Genomic DNA, 21820 nt, shown 5'->3' with positions numbered 1-21820 from the left:
AATATCATGACCCTGAAAATAAAATACCCTTCATCAATAAAAAAACTATTAGTAATAAAATAATTTTCTGTCATTTTTTGTCTAATTCTAAGATAATTACATTACAATATAACTTAATTATATCGTAAATGGTTATAATAGGGGAATAATGCATTACTTCAACAATACATATATTTAATTTGGGCAAAAAAAAGATATGTCAGTGGTCTCCTATTTGTCTCACTGCTAAAAATCTCCCCACTATAATTCATTCTCCAAAATCTTAGGCCTAGACATTTTTTTCTGGCACAAATATAAAAATATGGGGGCCAGGAGTTTGGCCTAGTGGTAGAGTGCTTGCCAAGCATGTACAAAGACCCGGATTCGATACCTAGGTACCACATACATAGAAAAAGCTGGAAGTGCTACAACACAATATACGTTTTTCTCAACAGCACATGGAACATTTTCCAAAATAGACCACATTTGAGGCCATAAAACAAACCTGGACAGATTCAGAAACACCGAAATTATTCCCTGCACACTCTCAGACCACAAGGGCATCAAACTGGAACTGAACACCCATCACCACCAACGAAAACCCTGTAACTCATGGAGATTGAACAACACATTGCTGAATCACCAATGGGTCATCAAAAAGATCAGAACAGAAATCCAACAGTTTATAAAATTTAACAAAAGGAGCACACAAAATACCAGCCACTTTGGGACACGGCAAAGGCAGTACTCAGAGGAAAATTTACAGCTCAGAGTGCCTACAATAACAAATTGGAAAAATCATAAACCAACAATTTAGTGTGTCACCTTAAGCTCCTGGAAAAAGAGCAACAAACCAACCCTAATCCCAGTAGAAGAAAGCAAATTATTAAAATCAAAACAGAATTAAATGAATTGGAATCCAAAAAACTATAGAAAGAATCAACAATACAAGGAGTTGGTTCTTTGAAAGAATTAACAAAATTGATAAACCCTTAGCAAATCTTACCAAAAAAAGAAGGGAGCATACTGAAATAAACAAAATCACAGACGAAAATGGTAGTATCACAACAGAAATGACTAAGATCCAGAGTATCATGAGGGAATATTTCTCAAACCTTTATGCCAACAAATTTGAGAATCTAGAAGAAATGGACAGATTCCTAGCCAATATTAACATACCCACACTGAACCAAGAAGAACTAACCCAACTAAACAGGCCTATTTCAAGCACTGAAATAGAAATGGCAATAAGAGACCTTCCACCTAAGAAAAGCCCAGGGCCAGATGGATTCACAGCTGAATTCTATAAGGTCTTCAAAGCAGAGCTCACACCAATACTCCTCAAGCTCTTCAATGAAATTGAAAATGAAGGTTCTTTATCAAACTCATTCTATGAAGCCAGTATAACCCTCATCCCCAAACCAGACAGAGATTCATCAAAGAAAGAGAACTATAGACCTATTTCTTTGATGAACATCGATGCAAAACTTCTCAACAAAATACTGCCCAACCGTCTACAACAACTCATCAAAAAAATTATACACTATGATCAAACTGGATTCATCACAGGGAGGCAAAGCTGGTTCAACATACGCAAATCAATTAATATAATTCAGCACATCAACAGGAGCAAGGACAAAAATCACATGATTGTCTCAATAGACGCGGAAAAGGCATTTGACAAGATCCAACACCCCTTTATGTTAAAAGCTCTGGAGAAACAGGAATCCATAGAACATTCCTCAATATAATAAAAGCTGTGTATGACAAACCCACAGCTAGTATTATACTTAATGGCGAAAAAATAAAGACATTCCCTCTAAAATCAGGAATGAGACAAGGATGCCCACTCTCTCCACTCCTCTTTTACATAGTATTAGAATTCCTAGCCAGTGCAATAAGGCAAGAAGCAAGCATAAAGGGGATCCAAGTAGGGAAAGAGGAAGTAAAACTTTCCCTCTTTGCAGATGACATGATTCTGTATTTAAAGAATCCTATAGACTCTACTCCCAAGCTGCTTGAGCTGATTCAAAACTTTGAAAGGGTAGCAGGCTATAAAATTAACCCTCAAAAATCAACTGCCTTCCTCTACGCCAACAGTGAGAGGAATGAGGCAACAATCAGGAAAGCAACTCCTTTTGCAATAGCCTCAAAGAAAATAAAGAACCCAGGAATTACCTTAACCAAGAATGTAAAGGACTTTTTTGATGAAAACTTTAAAAACCTGAAAAAGGAAATTAAAGCAGAACTGAGGAAATGGAAAAACCTCCCATGCTCCTGGATTGGAAGAATCAACATTGTGAAAATGACAATCTTGCCAAGGGCTATCTACAAATTCAACACAATACCCATCAATATCCCAATGTCATTCTTTAAAGAAATAGAAGAGGGAATCCGAAATTTCATATGGAATAATAAAAGACCCCGTATAGAAAAAACACTTCTTAGCAGAAAGAACAGCACAGGAGGAATGTCAATACCAAACTTTAGACTCTATTACAGAGCTATAATTATCAAAACAGCTTGGTACTGGCACAACAACAGGCCTGAAGACCAATGGAATAGAACTGAAGACCCAGATATTAAACCACAGACCTATGGCCCTAATCTTTGACAAGGGAGCCAAAAAAATAGAATGGAAGAAAGATAGCCTCTTCAACAAGTGGTGCTGGCAGAACTGGTTAAGCACATGCAGAAAACTAAAGTTGGATCATTCTTTGTCACCCTGCACTAGAATTAACTCCAAATGGATCAAAGACCTGGAGGTAAAAGCTGACACTCTGAAAACTTTACAAGAAGGAATAGGAGATACACTAGGCCTCCTTGGCACAGGTTGAAACTTTCTTAATAAGGACCAAGAATCACAACAAATCAGAGAAAGGCTGGATAAGTGGGACTGCATTAAACTGCAGAACTTTTGTATGGCAAAGGACATAGCTAGAAAACTAATCAGGAAGCCTACAGAGTGGGAGAAGATCTTCACCAACCATACAACGGACAAAGGCCTCATATCTAAAATATATCAACAGCTCAAAAAATTGAATCACTCCAAAACTAATCTCCAAAGTAACAACCATCCCATTAAAATATGGGCCAAAGATTTAGAGTCTTCTCTGAAGAAGAAACAAAAATGGCCTATGGACACATGAAGAAATGCTCGACATCTCTGGCCACACAAGAAATGAGAAACAAAACAACTCTAAGATTCCACCTCACTCCAGTGAGAATGGCCAGGATCAAGAGAACTAGTAACAACAAATGCTGGAGGGGATGTGGCCAGGAGGGATCACTACTACACTGTTGGTGTGAGTGCAAACTCGTTCAACCACTATGGAAAGCAGTATGGCAGTGCCTCAAAGGCTAAACATAGAGCTCCCCTATGACCCAGCAATTCCACTACTTGGCATTTACCCAACCATCCAGAAACTAGGGCATACTAAATCCACTAGCACAACAATGTTCATTGCAGCATTATTCACCATAGCAAAAGTATGGAACCAACCTAGATGTCCCTCAGTTGATGAGTGGATCAACAAGTTGTGGTATTTGTACACAGTGGAATTCTATGCTGCTGTCAGAAAAAAAGACATTGCCCCATTTGTTAGGAAATGGAAAGTCTTAGAAAAGATCATATTAAGTGAAGTAAGCCAGACTCAAAGGAACTTAGGCTCAATGGTTTCCCTCATTTGTCATAATCAGTAGAAACCTTGGGCTCTACTAGCAGAGATTTGCAATAGAGCAAAACCTTGATACAAAAGGCCATATAGTAGGACGCTAAATGAAAGGATCTCTAGGATATGCAAACATAAACCATATAATGAATGATTGTTGTCCTTAAGGTACTATGTTATCTCTCATCTCTTTTGCTGTCCCTTGGTTATCTCATATTGTTACAGTATCTCACTTTGTTACCTGATATATCGGATATATTTGTATTTGGTTATTTGAAATTGGATAGGGAAGGGGGGAAAACAAGATGAGGGGTGGGGGTGAAGGTGGGGGGAGGTAAATAGGGACCAAGACATGTGAAAGGGTATCAATGTATGGGAATTAATGCACCATCTATCTGGCAAATATCATGTAACCCTTCTATTAATTACAATAAAAATATATGAAAAAAATCTAGAGACATTAGGCCAAATAGTATGACACTAAATTTAAGGACCTTCAGGAGAAGGAAACGAAAGCCATATAATGAATGACTGTTGTTCTTAATGTACTATGTTATCTCTCATCTCTTTTGCCATCCCTTGGTTATCTCATATTGTTACAATATTTCACCTTGTTATCTGATATATTTATATGTGCTTAATTGGTTATTTGAAATTGGATAGAGAAGGGGGGAAATCAAGATAAGCGAGGGGAGGATGGCAGGGAAATGGGGACCATGTCATGAGAAAGGGGTATCAATGTTTGTGAAGTTATGCACCTTTTATTTGGTGAATATAATGTAGCCCTTCTATTAATCACAATAAAAAATAAATTATTTAAACAAAAAAAGAAGAGGGAAGCTGTGTGTGTGGGGGTGTGAAGTGGGAGGGGAAGAGGAAGGCATAGCAGCTTTGGACAGGAAATGTGCTCATTACCTGACTTACGTTAAAGTAACCCATCTGTGCATCAGCCTTTCAATAAAATCACTTAAAAAAAAAGCTGGAAGTGGTGCTATGGCACAAGTGGTAGAGCTCTAGCCTTGAGAAAACCCAAGGACAGTGCTCAGACCCTGAGCTTAAGCCCCAGTACTGGCAAAAAATAAAAACAAACAAAGACAGAATGCAGTTGACTTTAATTCTTCATTGTTTTCTCACATACTTTAAAATGAAGTTTGAAGGATTTAGACAGAATGCTTTCTGTCTTTACCTCATGCCAAATTCATGATGCATTGAAACTTTAACCCCTCCTCTATGCAGAGAGAGAGAGAGAGTGTGTGTGTGTGTGTGTGTGTGTATGTGTGTGTGTGTGTGAGGGAAGGGGTGGGGGTGCCTGGGAAGAGGTAATGAGATTGAGATAAGATCATGAGGCTGAGGTTTTCCATATGGAATGAGTGCTTTTCTCCGTTTTCTCCCACCTGTCTCTACCCGTGTCTCTCCCTCTCTCATTTATCTCTCCCCCTCTTGTTTTTCCTCTCTTCCCCTCTACCTCTGTCATCCTTGCTCTCTCTCTTCTCTTCCTTTCACTCCTCCCACTTTACAGTGCACCCCCCCACCGCAAAAAAAAAAGGCCAAATAAGCACACAGCAAGAGTTGGTTATTGACTAGCTAGGCAGGAAATCAACACCAGGAAACAAATATGCCAGCACCATGATCTTAGACTTCACTGCATCTAGACCTGTGAGAAATATACGTCTGTTGTTTAAGCCACACAGTCTATGGCATCTTGTTATAGCAGCTGAGCTGACTAACAGTGTATCATACAAATTTCTCTGCTCATTTTCCAGATTCATTTCTGAACAGATGTCTCATCTACAGAATAGCTTGCAGCATCTCCAATTTTATAGCTCTCCCCAGTGCTCATGCCCTTTGTCATCCCTTTCCTTCTCTTCCAATAGCCTTTCCCACCATCACGTATCCAGAACCTCTTTCAGTATTGCCTCAAGCCTCTCTGCTGCCTCACTACCTTCCCCGGTGCAGACCACAGACATTATTAACTCCATCTGTCATGGTCCCTCACACTGTGCTGTAGCACTTGCCACAAAAGGCCTTGTCTATTTCTGACTCCTGGTGCTCCCCCAAATCCCTGGGTCTTCTCATGTGATCAGCAGATGTTCACTGAGTGAAAATACATATGCATAATTGAATGGAGAAGTGTATGCACCATATCAAATGAGCAACAAATGTCAAAGCAATACCATTACTTAAGTTATACACCCTTTAAGTTCCACTCTTGTATTTTCCATTATTTTCTCCGTAATTCCAAGAATCTCATTTTAATTTAGTCTCAAATACTGAATGTAAAAAATTGAAAGCTTTATAGCATAAAAGAGTTGAGCTATCACTTCTGTAATAGGAAGTATCTGTGATTGTCATTTTCTGAAAACACAATAATTGGCATCCATTATACATAAAAATGTTCAAACTGTCCTTGTTTTAAGAAAGGAATTTGCTGAAGCAAACTTATTTCAGTAGCAATTTGCTTAGAGTATTTATTTAATTGGTTGGAGTTTATTCAGGTCACTAGAGACCATGCCAAATAAAGGTGCATGAATATGCTTATGACAAATTTCACTTAATACTATTTTATATGTCTAGAAGACACACTACATATACCAGGGGCTCATTGCAACCAGTGGACAGTCAGATTCTTCCTACAAAGAAGAATTCTAATCAAGAAATTTCCCAGCCAGGCACCAAGGGCTCACACTTATAACCTGAGGTACTTTAGAAGGCTGAAATCTGAGGATCGTGCTTTGAAGCCAGCCTGGGCCAAAAAGTCCATGAAACTATTTCCTCCAATTAACCACCAAAGAGCCAGAAGTGGTGTGGCTTAAGTGGAGGAGCACCAGTTTTGAGTCAAAAGAGCTAAGGGATAGCAATGAGGGCCTGAGTTCTAGCCTGGACTAACGTATGCATGAGTGTACACATACACACACACACACACACACACACACACACACTTTTTTATTGTACATCACTCCTTCATTACACTGATCTGGAAAAATATTTAGTAGTTATTCTCAAAATGAGTATGGGGTCCATGTGGCAGAGCCAAGCAACTGGAACATGGCTCAGAAACAGGACACCGTGAAACACTTTCACATGATTAAGAGGAATTTCACTGCCACAGAACAAGGCAGGAGGGGTGTAAGAAGGAACAGGAAGCACTTCTGTCCTCTGAGGCCAAGGAGCGTTCCCTTGTTTTGGTGAGGAATGGCTTGTCTTCTGATGATCACATGTGCAACTATTTCAACTGCCACAAAAAAACTCTAGAAGGGTTTATACTCAGTATTCTCTCTCTCTCTCTCTCTCTCTCGTGTGTGTGTGTGTGTGTGTGTGTGTGTGTGTGTGTGTGTGTGTGTGTGTGTGTATACTTCCTAGCTCAGGATTGATCCTAACCATCTGGAGCCAGCACCTCTGGGGTCAGGAGGAAACAGCTGTTTTGAGATCACCTTCCACTGGAATGATTCAAGTCTCCTCAACAGGGACCTGATGATCCGAGCTTAGGAGTGAGTCCTGGTTCACACTGAACTCTGGCTTCTCATTGGTCATGCCATGGCAGGGTTCCTGCCTAACCACTATTCATTCAAGTAGGTCCTTAATAAACAAAGCACTGGAAAAACTGAAATTATCATCACTGAACCCTCCTAAATATAAAAGGAGCTTCCTGGGCTTTAGACTGCAAACCTGTGACCTAAAGGGGCCATTCTGACTAGATTCTATGAAGGGAGTGGGTGCAAGAGACAATACTAACAATGAAAATGGGAGCCACTGGTCCCCATCTGCAGCTTCCTCCAACTCAAGATGTATAGAAGTGGTCAGTGTGACATGCAGAGGAATGAGTGGGCAGGGAAGGTATTATGTGGGGGGTAGCAGTCAGCCTGCTCCCCTTTTCTTCTTGGCCTTGCCCTGGGCAGCCACAGCTTCCATGGCTTTATACGCCGTCTCTTCGTCCCTCAGGAACTGCATGGGTTTGATGAGCTTCAGGTTCTTGTCCAGATCATAGACTACTGTAATAACAGTTGGCAAGTTCAGCTCCAGGATGGCTCCTTCAAAGAGACCTTCCAGATGCTTGACAATGCCCGGGAGGCTATCGCCATAGGCTGATATCAGAACACTTTTCTCCTCTTTGATCTGAGGGACAATTTCTTCATTCCAGAAGGGCAGTGCTCTGGCAGTAGTATCTTTCAGGATCTCACAATAGGGTAGCTGATTTTCGTGAGGCCTGAGTACCTGCCATCCTTACTGATGTCACTATAGAAGGGATGGTCAGGCTCCCCTGAAGGTGGTGAGACGTCATAGGAGCGACCCCAGATCTTCACCTGCGCCTCACCATGTTTCGCAGCAGTTTTCTGCTTTATTGAGGCCAGTCAGACCCCCGTAGTGCCTCTCCAAGTCCTCACCACTGGCAACCACATCTGGTCATTGGGTCCTAATCGCTCTTTTCTGCACTGAGGTGAAGCAGATGTGGAATTCATAGCCAGCATCTCGCAGAGCCTGCCCTGTGCACTTCGCCTCCTCATGGCCTGCGGGGCTCAGGTCCACATCGAACCAGCCGCTAGTGCCATTCTCCAGGTTCCAGGCACTCTCACCGAGCCGGATCAGCACCAGTTTGTCACATACTTATTTTTTTAAGGATTTTTTTCTATTATTCAGGTAAGAATCCTTCATCACACTTGCCCATGGGGATTTTAGCCTGTTTCTCTCAGGTTTCCATTTCTATGGTTACATATTGGACATGCACAATGAGGTGCAGGCACATTCATAGCTCACAGGACTAGGAAGAGCTACATACAAACCTAACAAAAATGTCCTCTTCAACCTCTTGACAAAGATGCGAAGAGCACACATTTAAACAAGAATACCTTCTTCTAAAAATGGTGTTGGGAAAACCAAATGCCCAAACCTAGGATAATAAGAATGTGTCTCTAGGTCACCCCACGTGAAAATAAGTAGATTAAAGTCTGGAATGTAAAACCTCAAACTATACAATTGGTAGAGCACCTGCTTAGCAAGTATGAAGCCTTGAGTTCAAAGCTCAGTACAACCAAAGAAGGGGATTTATCTAAAATAATCCAATTTGTAAAAGTATCTCAAGTGATCAATAGTTTACTTAGATGAATCATGTATTCAAAATTCTCAGATGATATTTTGTTCAGAAGTTGGTGCTAAAAATATAATGAATAACTCTTAAGTGTATTTAGGATATTAGCTGTTCATCAGAATTTAGTGTCATTTAAAAAGCAATATTAAGGTAGATTTTTAATTGTTTCATTTACTATAATTAGTAATAGCAATGAAGTGAAAAAGTCAAATTACCCTTATTATTCACCTTTCCATTTGGCAGTATCTTCTTTTTAAAACTAAGGAATGTGTAAGTAATCATAGAGACAGAAAGAATTCAGAGACAACTCATCCTATCTTCCAGTTATAGGATTCTAGCTAAAAACTCAGTGACATAGGACAAACATTCTTGTAGATGGAATACATAGTTTGAAGGCTCTCCATGTAGCCCTTCAAAGTTAAATTCAGTATTTGCTGAACATATGTACTACTGCATTGTAATTGTTTTGACAGGCATGTTATAAAATATAAATTTATAGAGCTCACCTGTCTTCCTTGAATCTTAGAATTTTAAGACAATAGCTAATCCTCTTTCATACATAACCATCCTATCCACACATGTATAACATACAGCTACCTGATGGCATGATGTACACCTAATTTGTTAAAAGAAACACATAAGAAGCCAATCCTGTCCATTATTCTCTATTTTTTTTGTGGGTCCTGGGGCTTGAACTCGGCCTGGGCACTGTCCCTGAGCTCTTCAGCTCAAGGCTACCACCTATCCTTGAGCCAAGTCCCATTTCCCATTTTCTAGAGGTTAATTGCAGATAAGAGTCTCAGATCCTTTTGTACCCAGGCTAGCTTTGAACCTTGATCCTCAGATCTCAGCCTCCTGAGTAGCTAGGATTATGGGTGTGAGCTACCACACCTAGCTTATTCTCTATTTTTTAATTTTTTAAATTTATTTTTACACATTTAGTTGTTTTATTATGTTCATCCAAGTAAAATATAAAAACAGATCTTATCTACTTCCTTTTCTTAACGCAAACATCCAACATCTAAACACTTTCCACAGTCTCATAATTCTTACTTCTTTTTCCAAGCTGAGATCATCATAATAGTATTTTAAATAAAATTCCCCAGATATGCTTTCAAATCATATTAAGCCACTGCAAAATTATTGGCACCATATATATATTAAGAAAATAAAGCATACAACAAAGAAAGATCATAAATGGAAAATAGTTACAGAAACATACTTTGGTGTTACTACAACATAAAGTATGGTATTATAGGACTTCAAGTTCTTTCAATTCATGAATGGAGTATCTGAGCCTTTGCACTTCACTAATGTAATGTTTCAAAATACACCAAGATTTTAATAAAACAAAGTGAAGAAAGTCATGACCAAATGGTACAACCTCAAACATAAGGATTCTTCTGGTTCAGATTTTTTTTGTCACCCAAAAGTTAAGTGATCCAGTCACTTATTTATTTATTTATTTATTTATTTATTTTTGCCAGTCCTGGGCTTGTGCTCAAGGCTAGAGCTCTACCACTTGAGCCTCAGCACCACTTCCAGCTTTTTTCTATGTATGTGGTACCAAGGAATCGAACCGAGGTCTTCGCCCACACTAGCCAAGCACTCTACCACTAGGCCAAACTCCAAGCCTTGATTTATTTCATTTTTATTTTTTTTATTAAAGAATTGGAGCCAAAGATATACAGTGGAACAAACATAGCCTATTCAATTATTGGTGCTGGCAAAACTGGGCAGCCACATGCAGAAAACTAAAAATTAACCTTAGCCTTTCACAATGCACAAGCATTAACTAAAAGTGGATCAAAGACCTCAGTGTCATACTGGAAACTGTGAAACTGCTACATGATAGAGTGGGAGAGACATTGCAACTCATAGGCACAGGCAAAAGATTCCTGAACAGAACACCAGGGTCACAACAGATTGGAGAGAAACTTGATAAATGGGACTATCTAAAAATAAAAAGTTTCTGCACAGATAAAAGCATAGCCACAAAAGTAGAGAGACAGCCAACCAACTGGGAAAAGATATTTACCAATAGTACATCAGACAAATACTTAATATCCAGTATCTACAAGGAACTCAAGAAACTAATCCCCCTCAAACCCAACAAACCAGTCACTAAATGTGTAAGAGAACTAAAGAGAGACTTAACAAAAGAAGAGATTAAAATGGCAGAAAAGCATATGAGAAAATGTTCATCATCCATGGTCATAAAGGAAATGCAAATAAAAACAACCCTAAGATACCACCTTACCTCATCAAGAATGGCCAACATTTTGAACTCAATGACAGATGCTGGCGGGGTTGTGGAGAAAAAGGAACCCTACTGCACTGCTGGTGGGACTGTAAACTAGTTCAGCTACTCTGGAAAGCAGTGTGGAGTTTCTTAAAGAACTGAAAATTGACCTTCCCTATGATCCCACCATACCACTTCTGGACATCTACCCTGAACATCATGACCGAAGATATGATAAGGACACCTGCTCGGCTATGTTCATCTCTGTACTATTTACAATAGCCAGGTGATGGAAACAATCCAAATGCCCTACTGCAGATGAATGGATACAGAAAATGTGATATATGTATATATACACACACACACACATACATACACAATGGAATTCTACATAGCCAACAGACAAGATAAAATAATGACATTTGCAGGAAATGGATGAATCTAGAGCGAATCATGTTGAGTGAGACAAGTCAAGACCAAAGGAACAAAAGGCACAGAGCATCCTTAATATGTGGCTATTAGATCCAAACAGTACAAGAACGAGGACTCAAAAGTTGCATACCCAATGCTATGGACTGGAAATATAAACACAACTACATATACATAAAAACTTATCACTCTATAGACATATTGTTTTATTATACAGATTAATATGTATCTATGACATACAAACCCTCAGCCTAATTTTGATTATGTTCTAAAATCTAAGTGCCAGTGATTGTATATAGCGATTCCCTTCTTGAATACTTATTTGTTAACTTGTCATTTGAAATATGATATAAAATTCAATATTAATAAATTCTCCATTAAAAAATATTTACTTATTTTAGTTGCCTGCTCATCCCTGGGGTTGAATTCAGGGCCTGGACACTGTCCTTCAGCTTTTTTTTCTTTTACTCCAGACACACATTTGACCACTTCAGCAACACCTCTACTTGCAGCTTTTTTAATGGTTAATTGCAAACAAGATTCTTATAGACATATCTGCCTACATGGGTTGGAGCCATAATCCTCAAATCTCATCTACCAAATAGCTAGAACTACAGGTGTGTGCCACACATGCATCCTGGCAAGGGATTTTTAAAAATTAGTGATTACAACAATACACAAATTAGCAATTCAAAGAAGAAATATTTCACAGCTTTTTTTGAGAATCCTTCACACTGTTTTCCATAGTAATGGAACCTTACATGAATAATAACAGTGTATATTTTCTGTAGCATTTGTCATTTTTTGTCTTTTGATAGCAAATATAATTAGATAAGAAATTCCATTTTTGCTTGGATTCATCATTCATAGATGATGAATGCTGCAGAGAATAGTCTGTCCATGTGTTTGGCTTATTGGATGTTTGTTTTTGAGGAATGTCTATTCTCAATGGCATTCTTTGTCCATGTTAAATTTCAGATTATTGTGCTGCTCAGATCAATGATTTACATATTCTGGATCTTAATGAATGTTGACTGATATTCTGAAAATATTTTCTCCATTGTGTAAGTTGTCTCTTCTCTCCAGTGACTGTCCCTCTGCTTTTTGGTTTGATGCAGCTCCATTTTCAATTTTTGCTTCTACTGTGTTTACTTCTGGGGTTATACTTTAAAAAATCTTTCTCATATTAATATCCTGAAGAACAGATATAATAAAGCATATATATTCAAAGGACAGAAAATCACCATGTTGACGAGGTACCTGGACACTCATGATTATTACAACATTAGTTACAATAACGGAGATACGTATCCAACCTTACTAAGGTTGGATAGGTAAAGAGAATGTGAAACACTCAGTAAAATACTCTTCAGTCATGGGAAAGAATTAATCTGTAACTTGTGGCAACATGGATGAGTGGGGAGAATATTAAGTTAAATAAAATAGAAACTCTACATTTTCACTTTTATTGGAAGCTAAAGAAGTTGATCTCAAGGAAGTTTAAAGGAGAGTAAGTTACTAGAGGCTAAGTTACTAGAGAGTAAGTTACTAGAGAGGTTAGTTCGGTGATTCTGAGATTGAGTTATTATGGATTGAGAGCAAATAGTTAATTGGTTTAAAGGTATAACCCCATAGGTCGTACCAATTCTATTATCTCATACCACAGTAGTGTAACTATGGCTAACAACACATATCAAAGCAGGTTGGATATTCTAAACACAAACAAATGATAATACTGAGGATGCAAATTATTCGTAGAGTACTTTGAATAAGGGCTTGCATAAGGCCTTGGGTTTTAACACCAGAACTACCAGAAAAAAAAAAAAGAGCAAAAGAGTTGACTAACAGAATTGCCTGCTAGTTCCTGGGGTTGAATTCAGGGCCTGGACACTATTCTTCAGCTTTTTCTTTTCTTCTACTCCAGACACATGTGATAAGTGTTACAAGATATGTGTACTGAAATAGTATATTGGACGAAATGGTTATAAATCATGTATTTATAATGTATAAAATATAAAAAAATGAAAAATAAAAATGTTTTTATTTTAAAAGGAAAGCTTAAAGAGAATTATTCCAGTTGTGTTTATGCCCCAAATGATTACAGAATTTTCAATTGCCATATTTTATATAGTTGATGATTATATAAGTTTTATAAACAAGTCAGCAAAGGATAAACAAAGCAAAATGTTAACACCTACAACTGAACTAAAATACTTGAGGAACAACGTTAAAAAAACCCCACTTCACCCCTTATGCTAAAAACAGTTAATAAGTGTTCAATGTGACAAGTGACTTCAAAACTTGCAATTACCCTGCTAATGCATGTTGTCACTGATAGAAGCAAAGACCACAGTTATAGTTTAGTGGTAGGTGTTTAGAGTCCTTGTTCTTATCTTCAACACAGTATTTCCTTCTGCTTTCTGGTAGGGTGTGGGAAGTCTATGGTCTACATCAGCACGTTTAATAGAAGCTCAAGAACAGACTTAAATGCTACATTTCCTATAAACGTGTTCTGTATTACCTTTGCCTTTCTGTCAAATATGCAATTTTTCAATTGCTATTAAAATTTTATTATGTGGTCAAGGAAGACAAAGCTCTTGTGTATTATAAGATCTGCTACTGGGAAGAATGAATGAATCCTCTAGCTGGCATAGCTTTCCTTTTGTGAAATACATTCATCCATTCAACAATATTTATTGGATGTCAATTATGTGATAGGCACTGGGGATTCAACCAAGCATAAAACCAAGTCCCTGCCCACTAAAAGCTCTCATTCTAGTGGAGGGAGACAGGAAGTGAGCCAATAAATTACTGTGTAACACCTGGTGTCGTGACAAGGTCCACAAAGCAACATAATGTCAAGTAAAGGGAAGAAAAATAATTTTTAGAGGGGCCTACTACTTGGTGTAGGATGCAGAGGTAGAGCTTCAGTCCTAAACAGATATTTGAAAAGTGACCTCAAACAGTAAAGGAGCATTCCAGAGGGAAGATACTGTGGCTCTGAGGAATTCCAATACAAAGCAAGTTGCCTGAGTGATGGGAGAAGAAGCCGGAGCTAAGTAAGACAACACGTCATGTGTGCAAGGATTAGTAGGTGTGCTGTACAATCTTGGGATTTTTTTTTTACTCAGGTGAGTTGAAATAGAAGAGGGAATGAATAATTATGGAACTTTTAGTACTTAAATCTTTGATTAAGGAATATAGCAATAACTGAAGAAAAGAATATATTCAAAGGGACAATTATAAAGGGACAACTATATTGTTTTCTGAAACATTAATGTAAAATGTTTCAGACTGGTTTACCTGAAGTATTTTGATAGAGCCAACCTAAAAGTTAATAAGCTATGGGATTTGGGACATACGCTTATGTCTACATCACATCCTTAAAATGTATATACATAGAACGATGTGGAATACAGAATGTTGAAAAACTCAGCTGTCACTTTGCTTGATAACACTATTATTTATTTTGTCTATCCTGATACTGATGCAACATCAAATGAGATTTGTCAACATACCAAATATCCTCATTTAGGCAGAATTCTACAATGTAATCCTGAGATTTCTTATTCTAGTCACTATTTTTACTCTCTACTATATAATTAATGTTGTTGATCCGTGGAGTTGGAGTTAACTTAAGATGATAAGGAGGTGGCAGAGGTTGATGCAGTCACATTTCACTTAAAAGGAGAACTTTCTCTGCCTGGTAGCTGAAAGGAGAGTCCAAACGTGAAATGTGCATGAAGTCTCATATGCTTTTGCTGCCTTGAAGATGGAGATCCACAGGAAACGGACCTGTGGCTGACCTCTGGCTGCTTCTGGCTGGTAGAGAATAAAAATAATGTCTAGGACACCCACTCTCTCCATTCCTCTTTAATATAGTATTAGAATTCCTAGCTAGAGCAATAAGGCAAGAAGTAAACATAAATGGGATCCAAATAGGGAAAAATGAAGTAAAACTTTCCTTCTTTGCAGAGGAGATCATTCTGTATTTAAAGAACCCTATAGACTCCACTCCCAAGTTACCTGAGCTAGTTTGAAACTTTGGCAAAGTAGCAAGGTATAAAATTAACCCTCAAAAATCAATGGCTTTCCTGTATGCCAACAATAAGAAGAGCAAGGCAGAAATCAGGAAAGCAACACCTTTTGCAATAGCCTGAAAGAAAATAAAATACTTAAGTAATTAACTAAGGATGTAAAGGGTGTTCATGATGAAAACTTTAAAAACCTGCAAAAGGAAATTAATGCAGAACTAAGGAAGCAGAAAAACCTCCCATGCTCCTGGACTGGAAGAATTAACATCACAAAAAAAGACAATCCTGCCAAGGGGTATTTACAAATCCAGTGGAACACCCATCAATATCCCAATGTTATTCTTTAATGAAATAGAGAAAGCAATCCAGTCATAAATATAAAATTATAAAAGACCCCATATAGTAAAAACAATCACTAGCAGAAAGAATAGTGCTGGAGGAATATCAATGACTAACAACTCTATTACAGAGATGCAGTAATCAAAACAGCTTGGTACTAGCACAAGAACAGGCCTGAAGACCAATGGAACAGAACAAATGATCCAGAAATCAATCCACAGAATATGGCCATCTAATCTTTGACAAAGGAGCAAAAATACAGGATGGTAGAAAAATGGCCTCTTCAACAAATGGTGTTATCAGAATTGGTTAAGCACCTGTTAAAATCTAAAGTTGGATCCTTCTTTGTCATCCTTCTTTGTCACCCTGCACCAGAATTAATTCCAAATAGATCAAAGGCCTTGAGGTAAAGCAGACACCCTCAAAACTTTACAGGAAGCAATAGGAGATATAATAGGACTCCTTGGCACAGGTCAAAACTTTTTTAATAAAGGCCTAAAACACAACAAATTAAAGAAAGGTTGGAAAAATGGACTACATTAAACTTCAGAGCTTCTGTATGGCAAAGGACATAGATACATGCAAGTTAATAGCCCACAGAGTGAGAACAATTCAACAGACAAGGGCCTGATATCTAAAATATACCAACAGCTCAAAAACTGAATCTCTCACAAACAAATGCTCAAAGACACAAGGTGGGGCCGGGGGGGAGGGAGATGGGGACATAACCTTGAGAAGGGGTATCAATGTGTGAGAAGTAATGCACCTACTACCTGGCAAATATAACAGTAACCCCTCTATACATTACAACAAAAATAAATTAAAAAAAGAACAAGGAAAGGGGTGAGATTGTCCAAAAATGTACTCTTTATCTGATTTATGTAATTGCAACTCCTCTGTACATGATCTTTATAATAATAAGCTGGCAGAAAACTAAAGTTGGATCCTTCTTTCTCACCCTGCACTAGAATTAACTCCAAATGGATCAAAGACCTGGAGGTAAAAGCTGACACACTGAAAACTTTACAAGAAGGAACAGGAGATACACTAGGCCTCCTTGGCACAGGTCGAAACTTTCTTAATAAGGACCAAGAATCACAACAAATCAGAGAAAGGCTGGATAAGTGGGACTGCATTAAACTGCAGAGCTTTTGTATGGCAAAGGACATAGCTAGTAAACTAATCAGGAAGCCTACAGAGTGGGAGAAGATCTTCACCAACCAAACAACGGACAAAGGCCTCATATCTAAAATATATCAACAACTCAAAAAATTGAATCACTCCAAAACTAACCTCCAAAGTAACAACCATCCCATTAAAAAATGGGCCAGAGTCTTCTCTGAAGAAGAAACAAAAATGGCCTATAGACACATGAAGAAATGCTCAACATCTCTGGTCATAAAAGAAATGCAAATCAAAACAACTCTAAGATTCCACCTCACTCCGCTAGAATGGCCAGGATCAGGAAAACGAATGACAACAGATGCTGGAGGGGATGTGGCCAGGAGGGATCACTACTACACTGTTGGTGGGAGTGCAAACTTGTTCAACCACTATGGAAAGCAGTGTGGCAGTGCCTCAAAAGGCTAAACATAGAGCTCCCCTATGACCCAGCAATTCCACTACTTGGCATTTACCCAACCACCCAGAAACAAGGACATACTAAACCCAATAGCACAACAATGTTCATTGCAGCACTATTCACCATAGCAAAGATATGGAACCAACCTAGATGTCCCTCAGTTGATGAGTGGATCAACAAGTTGTGGTATTTGTACACGATGGAATTCTATGCTGCTGTCAGAAAGAATGACATCGCCCCATTTGTTAGGAAATGGAAAGACTTAGAAAAAATCATATTAAGTGAAGTAAGCCAGACTCAAAGGAACTTAGGCTCAATGGTTTCCCTCATTCGTCATAATCAGTAGAAACCTTGGCCTCTACTAGCAGAGATTTGCAATAGAGCAAAATCTTGATACATAAGGACATATAATGTGAAGCTAATTGAAAGGACCTCCAGGATAGTGAAACAAAAGCCATATAATGACTGATTGTTGTCCTTAATGTACTATGTTGTCTCTCATCTCCTTTGCTGTCCCTTGGTTATCTCATATTGGTATAGTATCTCACTTTGTTATCTGATTTATTGAATTTATTTGTATTTGGATATTTGAAATTTGATAGGGAAGGGGGGAAAACCAAGACGGGTGGGAGGTGTGGGGGGAGAGGGATACAGGTACCAAGACATGTGAAAGGGTATCAATGTATGTGAATTAATGCACCTTCTATCTGGCAAATATCATGTAACCCTTTTACTAATTACAATAAAAAAAATAAAAAGAAAACAGATGGGCTAAAGACTTAAAGAGAGACTTTTCTATAAAGAGGAAATAAGAATGGCCTATAGACATATGAAGAAATTCTTGACATTTCTAGCCATACAAGAAATGCAAATCAAAACAACTTTGAGATTCTACCTTGCTCTTAATTAGAATGGCCATTATCAAGAAATCCAATAACAACACATGCTGGAGGGGATGTGGCCAGGAGGGATCACTACTATACTATTGGTGGGAGTGTAAACTCATTTAACCACTATGGAAAGCAGTATGGTGATTATTCAAACGAATAAACATAGAACTCCCCTAAGACCCAGCAATTCCACTCCTTGGCATTTACCCAAATGTCTAGAAACAAGGACATACTAAAGCCACTAGCACAATGATGTTCACTGCAACATTATTTACCATAACTAAGATATGGACCCAACCCAGATGCCCCTCAGTAGATGATTGGATCAAGATGATGTAGTACTCATACACAATGGAATTCTATGCTGCCATCAGAAAGAATGGCATCTCCCCATTTGTAAGGAATTGGAAAGACTTGGAAAAAAATCATATTAAGTGAAGTAAGCCAGACCTAAAGAAACATAGGCTCCATAATTTCCATCATTTGTAATAATCACTATGCATCCAGAATTCACCTAGCAGAGGATCACAATAGCTCAAAAGCTATGTACATGTAGTCATATAGGATGAGACTAAACGAAATGAACTCTAGGATATGGAAACAGGAGATTTATCTATGTGATAGTTGTTCTTAATGAATTACATGAAGCTATTTCTTTTCTCTTTTTCCCCTTATGGTTAATCTCATGTGGTTACTGCATCTGACTTTGTTACCAGATATATTATATAAACATTTTTGTTACCTAGCATTTTGTATAAATATTTATCTGTTTATTTGAAATAGGAAAGGGAAACGGGGAAAACAAATTGATTGGGAGGAGTGGGAGGAAAGAAAGAAGAACAAAAACATGAGAAGGGGTGTCAATATGTAAGAATAATGTACCCAGTTCCTGATGAATATACCTGTAACCCCTTTAATCCATTACCCTGATAATAAAACACAATAAACAACAAAACAAAACAAAAATAAAGTGTCTTCAAACCAATTGCAATGGGCACTGTGAAAATACCAGGAATGGGCAGGGAAGAAGACAATAACCTCCAGCCTAGATGCCACCTTGACTTTGACCTTATGAGCCCTAAGTGAATATCCTATAGATGCTGTGCCCAGGCTTTTGACTCACAGAAACTCAGCTAGTAAGTACTGCTTTAAGCTAATTACAAAAGAACAAAAAACAAGTGATTTACCTAGAAAACTAGTTATGATATAATTGAGGAAAAAAGCAGCACAGAGGAAATTTAGCTGAACCTAATACAAGATTTTTCATGGAACTCATCAGTGTCTTGGCTAGAAGAGATGCAAAAAATGTAGTAACCTAGAGAGAATTTCATTACTTCCTTGTAAAACCGTACATGGCTACATAGCCTTGAGCCAGCAGAATCAACACCACATCTTGTGGATTGTTGATTGGATCAGCAAGATGTGGTATTTATACACAATGGAATTCTATGCTGCCATCAGAATGACATTGCCCCATTTGCAAGGAAATGTATTTAGAAAAAATCATATTAAGTGAACTAAACCAGACCCTATAGAAATAGTCTATCACCTAGTGTTAGAATGAGGAATTTCTCTTCCATTTACCAGTCAATCAGGTTGTTAGTATCCTAAGTTTCCAGCATACTACCCACCTCTCTCCCATTCTCTCTATTTACTGTCCCTTGCTCTCTAGTATGCTCTGGACTTCTTTTTCCCTTGGTCTTCAGCAAAAAAAAAAACGTACTCCTCAGAGAAAGGCTTTAGGGAAACTGGCAAATGAAAATTTAAAATAAAGAACTGATGCAACATGGTGAGACATGCCTGTAATTCCAGCACTTAGGAGGCTGAGGCAGGAGGGTCAAGAGTGAGGCTAGCATGGACTAACTAATGAGACTGACCCAATAAGAACTGAATAAGCTACATTTGCAGGAACAAATTCACATGACTACTTTTAGGAAATATCTGAATATCACACTGAAAAATTAGGGCAGAGGATCCAGGAGTTTGGCCTAGTGGTAGAGTGCTTGCCTAGCATGCACAAAGACCAGGGTTCGATTCCTCGGTACCACATACATAGAAACAAGCTGGAAGTGCTGCTGAGGCTCAAGTGGTAGAGTTCTAGCCTTAAGAAAGTCCAAGAACAGTGCTCAGTTCCTGAGGTCAAGCCCAGGACTGGCAAAAAAAAAAGAGGAAAGAAAATTTAAGGCAGAGTATTTATGAAAGACAAGCTGAATGCCAGATAAGAATTTTGTTGCCATTGCTTTTGAAGTATAGACCAGTCTTTTCTTCATCATCAGTGCAGGCACAACAAAGAATTGTTTACCTCTATCAATTGTTTTTAGGGGACAGTGCATTATTTTTAACCAGAGAAATGTAAATTCTCTCATGTTTCACGAGATTCCACTGATTACTTTGGGCACTGAATGTGAGTTTATACAGGCAGTTTCATGGAGTCATTTTGTTTCCTTGGTTTCCACATGTAATTTTATTGTGTGTGTGTGTGTGTGTGTGTGTGTGTGTGTGTGTGTGTGTGTGTGTGTGTTGGGGCCTGAACTCTGGGCCTGGGTGCTGTCTCTGAGCTCTTGGCTCAAGGCAACCACCCTACCCCTTGAGCCACAGCCCTACTTCCCATTTTCTGGTGGTTAATTAGAAATAAGTGTCTCCAAGACTTTACTGCCTGGGCAGGCCTTGAACTGTGATCCTCAGAACTCAGCCTCCTGACTAGCTAGGATTACAGGTTTGAGCCATTGTGCCTGGCCATAATTATATTCTTATCATGGAAGTATGCAAAAATTAGAAAGTGCAAACAATTTATTTCCTTTTTGCTGCTGTGAGAGACACTGATTCTCTCAGCTAAAGTCCCACCTAGAATTGTGAACAGGCACTGTGGCTGTGACAGAATCACACTCAGGTTCAAATAGTGGTATTTTCCAAAGCTCACAATATACATTAATTTTGATATGTTAATAACTTACTTTAATACTGCTTCACCATAAATTTAACAAGACACTTTTTTTCACAAGCTAATACTTTAAATTTCAGGGATGCTGAAAGTACTGAAGGTTTATAATAATTGTGTTAATATCTTATTCTTGAGATAGAGATACTCCATCTTTTGGGAGTTAATGAGATTTTTTTCTGTGCTGATTTATAAGCCGTTGTTGAATAGAAGTGTACCTTTTCTGATTTGCATTTGAGAATGGCAATCCCTCTATTCCTGTCGTATTGAGACTGCTACCTCAAGACTAAGGAGCATACTTTCCCTGCAAATTCATTAATGAAATGAAAATGCTTCTTAGCAATTCTGTGCCCTTGATGTCAGAAAGGTTAGCCTTGGGTGTAGGCTTTTGAAAACAGATTGGCACCTTAAAAAATTTTGTTATGTTATTTGGTTCTCTATTTTTTAGCCTTAGTAAGAGAAGGTAATGTTTGCTTTGATTCTATGAGTTTGAACTGCCAGGCAATCTGGTAAGAAAGTCAAAAGTTCCCTTTCATCTCTCTATTTAACCGAGGCTTGCTTTGATAAAAAAAAATGTGAGATGTACAAAATTTAGTTACAAAGGCCAGAAGATGAAGAGGACAGATGAAAAAG

General features: G+C 38.2%; 1 protein-coding gene and 1 pseudogene across 1 annotated transcript in view; both read right to left on the bottom strand.

Moving 5' to 3' along the window:
* Window positions 1-21820, bottom strand: part of Mctp1 (multiple C2 and transmembrane domain containing 1) — a 481369-nt gene that overhangs the window by 265079 nt on the left and 194470 nt on the right. The gene's annotated exons all lie outside the window — the stretch shown is intronic.
* Window positions 7506-9340, bottom strand: LOC150064210 (phosphoglycerate mutase 1 pseudogene; annotated as a pseudogene).

The sequence above is a fragment of the Megascapheus bottae genome, chromosome 4, assembly GCF_031878675.1.
Source record: "Megascapheus bottae isolate mThoBot1 chromosome 4, mThoBot2.hap1, whole genome shotgun sequence".
Taxonomy (NCBI): Eukaryota; Metazoa; Chordata; class Mammalia; order Rodentia; family Geomyidae; genus Megascapheus; species Megascapheus bottae.
The sequence above is the reverse complement of the archived record's forward strand: the minus strand, read 5'-3'. Positions and strand labels throughout refer to the sequence as shown.